Here is a 6,894-nt window from a genome sequence, read left to right as displayed (position 1 = left end):
ACCTTCCTTCCGAGGAGTGGCTGGTGGGTTTGAACCGTCAGCCTTCTGGTGAGCAGTCAAGTGCCTTAGGCACTATGCTACCAGAGCTCCTATAGTCAATATAGCGCCTCTAAAAAAAAGGTGTGTTGAATTCACAAATGACACTAATGATATATTATATGATATCGTTATGAAGTTTATATTAATTTTGTCATATTTATCTTTTTATGAAAAATTTCTTTGTAAACAACTTGTAAAATTATATGTATTTAAAATCTTACTACTAATAATAACTGAAGTATAGTTATGCAAAGTATCAAAAAACAAAAACAAAACAAAAAAAAAAACAGAACACTGCCATCCAATTGATTCTGACTCATAGAAATCCCAATTGGCTTCTGAGGGAGGAAATCTTTACAGAAATATATTGCTCAGTCTTCTTTCCACCAAGTGGCTGTGGCTGGTGGGTTTGAACCACCAACCTTCTAATTATCAGTCAAATGCTTTAGGCATTGCACTACCAGAGCTTCTTTACAAATTGCCATTGTATATAAATTGAAATGGACATTTGCATGAGGAAAAGTGGATTGACAATGACAACACAGAGAAGAATTAAATAATATTACATGCTGAGTGGTGAAAAAATTAGGACTACAAGAAGAGGTGAGATATTTCCAGTGGAAAAATAATTTTCTATTTAGATTTCTTTACTTTTGGGAGAAAAACATGCCAGAGTTACTTCTGTAGAAAGCATCTAATGAAGATTTTTTTCATTCCTTTAAAACTTTAAAAACATCACACTAATTAGAGGAGCATGGTAATTAAAACCAAACATGGCCAAAGAAATCACAAGACTGAAATGGTGGCAGAATTTAGAGCCCAGCCAATCAAACCAAGCCAGTAAAAATTGTACTATTCAGAGTAGACTAATTACTAGAATAGGTAGTTCCAAAGTTTAGTGGTATGACAAACTAAAAGTTCTTAGTAAAAGTCAGTGTGGATTTTCTTGGTAGAGTAGTTCTGAAAAGGATGACTGAGGATCCCTGACTCCTTGTATCCTGAATTCAGATATCTTTAATGTATAATGTTCTATGGTATCATGCTAGAGAAAAAAAAAAAAAATGTGCATAAGGTTTCAAGACAAAAAGTATTATATGTAATCAATTTTCACCCATTTTAAAGATCAGAATGCAATCAAATAGCCCATGTACTAACAATGGACCCTGTGGAATTAGTGTAGCAAGGTACTCCAAGAAGAGAAAACAGAATCAGAATCTAAGATATGCTGAAAAACCTTAGGGAGTATAAACACACAATTAAAATGTAAAGTTCATTACGTATGAGTGAGTATAAGGCCCCTAAGTAACACAAGAGAAGCCCTGGTGCCATAGTGGTTAAGCACTAAGCTGCTGAGTGAGAGGTTTGAATCCACCAGCCATTCCATAAAAGAATGATGTGGCATCTGCTTCTGTAAAGATTTACAACCCTACAAGGAAGTTCTGTTCTGTCCATATGTATGAATTGACTTTATGAAAATTAGTAGGTGGCACAAAATTTGTGCTCAAATGTTAACCTAAATGTTAGCATTTCCAACTCATCCAGTGCTAATCCAGAATATAATTTGTGTCCATCTGCTTCTGCTCTTGCAGCCCCCAAAATTCTAAATAGAGTTTCTACTCTGTAACACAGGGAGTCTCCATGAGTAGGAATCAAGTAGACTGTAACTAATAACAATGATATATATGGACACGTTATGATGAACTGCCCAGAAATTAGTATAAATTAAGTAGTTTAACACACATTTGTCAATGTGTCTACAAGTTGCATATTGCCACGTTTATTTGATAGGTTTTACTAAAAGAATGTTATTATTATTAGACATAAATATTAATTTCCTTCACTTACTGTGCCTAAAGAAAATCAACTGGGATCTATTGCTCCCTGATGTCAGAAGGGCAAGCTACTTTGCATAGATGGATACTTGTGTAGCAGTGGCAGGATCAGGATGAAATCTGGAGAGTGTTAGCAAGGGGAGAGATCTCCATCATCTATCCTCATATTTTTTATTATTAAAAAATGACATTTACTCTGTTTAATTGAAATTTTACACACACACACACACACATACACACACACACACATATATATATATATACACATATATATGAAATCTTCCATATTATTTTTCCAGTGCCCACTTAAAATAAAATTATGATCCTTAAAGCTATGCCAGGCAGAAACTTTATTGTTATTGTTAGGTTCCACTGAGTGGGTCTTGATCATAAAGGCCTTATATATAACAGATAGAAACATTGCTGTGTCTGGAGTCATACTCAAAATAGTAGGTATGTTTGAACACATCGTTGCAACCACTGTGTCAATACATCTCTTTGAGAGGCTTCCTCTTTTTTGCTTACCCTCTGCTTTACCAGGAATGATGTTCTTTTTTCCGAGATCGCTCCCTCATGATAAATGTCCAAAGCAAAACACATGTTCTACTGATAAGGAATTCCTGCAGAGAAGCAAGATTGCAGATGTAAAGGAAAAAAAAAAAAAAAAGGACATTGAGGAGCTAATGAAAACAAGCAAGCAAACAAACAAACAAGCCAACAAATAAGAAGAAGTTATTTTTATTGTTAAGTGTCATTGAGTCATAGAGACCCTATCCTATGTCCTATGGAATGCAATACTGGGCTGTCCTAAGCCATTTTCACATCCATTGCTATGCTTGAGCCCATCCTTCTATCCATTGTGTCAATCCATCACAATTAAGAGTCTTCCAATTTTTTTTTGACCCTCTAAAAGAATATTATGTTCTACAGGGATTGTTCCCATCTGACAACATGACCAAAGTATATGAGATGAAGGATGGCCATTCTCACTCCTAAAGTGTGTTCTTCTGTACTTCTTCCAAGTCAGATTTAATTATATTCTAGTAGCCCATGGTATTTCAATATTCTTCAAAAATACCATATTTCATATGTATCAATTCTTCTTTCGTCTTTATTTACTGTTGGGCATTCCCATGTATATGAAACTATTGAAAATACCATGCTTGGGTCAGGTGCCACTTAGTCTTATCAGTGACATTTTTGCTTTTTAGCATTCTAAATAGGTCTTATACAGTAGATTTTCCCAGTGCAATAATAATGTGATTTCTTTACTGCTGCTTTCATGGTACAGCACTTGTCTGTTAATTTTTCATATTGTGGTAGCCTGGATGTTGTTGTGAGGCTGGAGGGTATGCCACCAGCATTTCAATTGCAAGCAGCATCACCAATGGAGAACATGTTTCAGTGGAGGTTTTACACTAAAACAGACTTCGTAGAAGGAAGGGGCCATTCAAAGAATTTTCCATCGAAAACCTTATAGATAGTGGTGAAACACTGTCTGATATATTCCTGGACAACTTTATGAGTAATGTTGAAACTTTGTCTGATATAGTGCCGGAACTTGAGCATCTCAAGTCAGAAGACTCTCAAAATACCACTGGAGAAGAGCTGTCTCCTCAAAGTAGAGTCAACCTTAATGATGTGGATGGAGTCAAGCTTTTGAGATCACCACTTGTTGATGTGGCATGACATAAAACAAGAAAATAAAAAAGCTGCAAAAATCCAGCAATAATCAGAACATGGACTGTACAAAGTATAAAAATAGGAAAAATGGAAGTTGTCAAAAATGAAATGGAACACACAAAGATCAATATCCTAGGCATTGTTGTTGTTGTTATTTGCCATCAAGTCAGCCCCGACTCATAGCGACCCCTCCTTGGGTTTCCGAGGCAGTATCACTATGGAAGTAGGAATGCCCAACCTTCCTTCTGAGGAGTGGCTGGTGGATTTGAACCGCCAACCTTCTGGTTAGCAGTCAAGTGCCCTAGGCACTATGCTACCAGAGCTCCTAGGCATTAGTGAGCTGAAATGGAATGGTTTGGGCCATTTTAAATCAGACAACCATATGATCCAGTATGCTAGAAATGACATATTGAAGAGGAATGGTGTGCATTCATCATCACAAAGAATATTTGAAAATCTATTCTGAAATACAATGTTGTCAGTGACAGGATATTATCCATAATCCTACAAGGAAACCAGTCAATATGATTATTATTTAAATTTATGTACCAACCTTCAAAGCCAAAGGCAAGGAAATGGAAGATTTCTACCAACTTCTGCAATCTAAAATTGATCAAACATGCAATCAAGATGTGTTGATTATCACTGATGATTGGAATGCAAAAGTTGGAAACAAAGAAGAATCACCAGTGGTTGGAAAATATGGCCTTAATGGTAGAAATGACCCTGGAGATTGCATGATAGAATTTTGCAAGACCAACAACTTATTCATTGCAAACACCTTTTTTTCAACAACATAAATTGCAGCTATACACGTGGACTTCACCAGGTGTAATAAACAGGAGTCAGTTTGATGACATATGTGGCAAGAGAGGATGGAAAAGTTCAATATCTTCAGTCAAACAAGACCAGGAACTAATAGTGAAACATGACAGCAAATGCTCATATGCAAGTTCAAATTGAAGCTAAAGACAATTAAAAAGCAACCATGAGCCAAAATATGACCTTGATTATATCTTACTTGAATTCAGAGAACATCTGAAGAACAGATTTGATGCATTGAACACCAATGATGGAAAACTAGTTGAATTGTGGGATGACATCAAGAACATCATACCTTAATAAAGGAAAGGAAAGAAAGAAAAGACCAAATTGATGTCAGAAGAGACTCTGAAACTTGCTCTTGAATGGGGAGTAGCTAAAGCAAATGGAAGAAAATAAAAGAACTGAACAGAAGTTTTCAAAGAGCAGCTCGAGAAGACAAAGTCAATTATTATAATGATATGTACAAAAATATGGAGTTAAAAAAAACAAAAAGGAAGAACATGCTGGGTATTTTTCAAACTGAAAGAACAGAAGAAAAGATTCAAGCCTTGAGTTGCAAACGATTCTATGAGTGAAATATGGAATGATGTGTTGTTGTTGTTGTTGTTATTATGTGCCATCTAGTTGGACCCAACTTTTAGTGACTCCTTGGGTTTCCGAGGTAGTATCACTATGGAAGTAAATTGCCCCATCTTCCTTCTGAGGAGTGGCTGGTGGGTTTAAACCACCAGCTTTCTGGTTAGCTGTCAAGTGCTTCAGGCACTATGCTACCAGAGCTCCTATGGAATGATTTAGGAAAAATCAAAAGAGGATGGAAGGAATACACAGAGTCACTGTACCAGAAAGAATGGGTCGATGTTCATTCATTTCAGGAGGTGGCATATGATTAAGAACTGATGTTATTAATGGAAGAAGTTGAAGCTGCACTGAAGGAACTGACAAATACTAGGCTCCAGGAATTGAGAGAATATCCATTGTGATGTTTTAACAAATGGGTGCCATGCTGGGGGCACTTCTCATCTATGCAAAGAAATTTGGAAGAAAACTGCCTGGCCAACTGACTGGAATATATCCATATTAGTACTCTTTCCAAAGAAAGGTGATTGAAAAGAATGTGGAAATTATCAAATAACATCATTGATATCAAATAGAAGTAAAATTTTGTTGAATTTAATTTAAAAAATGGTTGCAGAGTATATTGAAGGGGAGCGTCCAGAAATGCAAACTGGACTCAAAAGAACATGTGGACTGACATGTATCACTGTTGATGGCAGATGGATCTTGGCTTAAAGCAAAGAATACCAGAAAGACATTTTCTTGATCATTATTGTCTATGCCAAAGCAATTGATTGTGTGAATCTTAACAAATTACAGATAACATTGGGAAGAATATGAATTTCACGCCATTTAAATATGCTCATGAGGAACCTATACACAAACAAGGAGGCTATCATTTGAATAGAACAAGGGGATACTGCTTGGTTTAAAATCAGGAAGGGAGTGCATCAGTGTTGTATCCTTTCCCCACACTTATTCAATCAGTATGCTGAGGAAATAGTCTGAGAAGTTGGACTATTTGAAGAGTATGGCATCAGGATTGAAGGCAGATTCATTAACAACCTGTGATATGCAGACCACATAACTTTGCTTGTTGAAAGTGAGAATGACTTGAAGCACTTACTGATAAAGATTGAAGATGACAGTCTCCACTATGGATTACAACTCAACATAAAGAAAACTAAAATCCTCACAACTGGACCAATAAGAAGCATAATGATAAATGGAGAAAATATTGAAGTGGTCAAAGATTTCATATTACATGCTTCCCCAATCAATGCCAATGGAAGCAGTGGTCAAGAAATCAGTTGAAGTAATTCACTGAGCAAATCCATTGCAAAAGACCTCTTTAGAGTGCTGAAGAGCAAAGATGTCTGTTTGAAGACTAAGGTTCACCTAACCCAAGACATAGTGTTTTCAATTGCCTTATATGCATGTGAAAGCTGGACAATGAATAAGGAAAACAGAAGAAGAGTTGATGGTTTTGAGTTGTGATGGTGAAGAATACTGAAAGTACCATGGACTGTCAGAAGACCTAACAAATCTGTACTGGAGGAAGTGCAGTTGGAATGCTCCTTGGAGGTGAGAATGACCAGGCTTTGTCTCACCAATTCTGGTCATGTTGCCAGAAGGGACCATTTTCTGGAGAAGGATATCATGCTTGGTAAAGTGCTGTTGTTGCTTTTATTATGTGTCATTGAGTCAGCCCCGACTCATAGCGCCTCCTTGGGTTTCTGAAGTGGTATCACTGAGGAAGGAGATTGTCCAGTCTTCGTTCTGAATAGTGGCTGGTAAAGTGGAAGGTCAGTGAAAAGGGGAAGGCTCTGAAACAGACGGATTAACACAGCAGCTGCAACCATGGGCTCAGGTATAGCAAGAATTGTGAGGCTGGAGCAGAATTGGGGAGTTATTTTATTTTTTATTTTTTATTCTGTTGTACATGGGGTTTCAATGGCAC

Source organism: Orycteropus afer, unplaced genomic scaffold (assembly GCF_000298275.1).
Source record: "Orycteropus afer afer isolate SDZICR_OR568_19922 unplaced genomic scaffold, OryAfe1.0 scaffold00328, whole genome shotgun sequence".
In the NCBI taxonomy this organism is placed as follows: Eukaryota; Metazoa; Chordata; class Mammalia; order Tubulidentata; family Orycteropodidae; genus Orycteropus; species Orycteropus afer.
The sequence above is the reverse complement of the archived record's forward strand: the minus strand, read 5'-3'. Positions refer to the sequence as shown.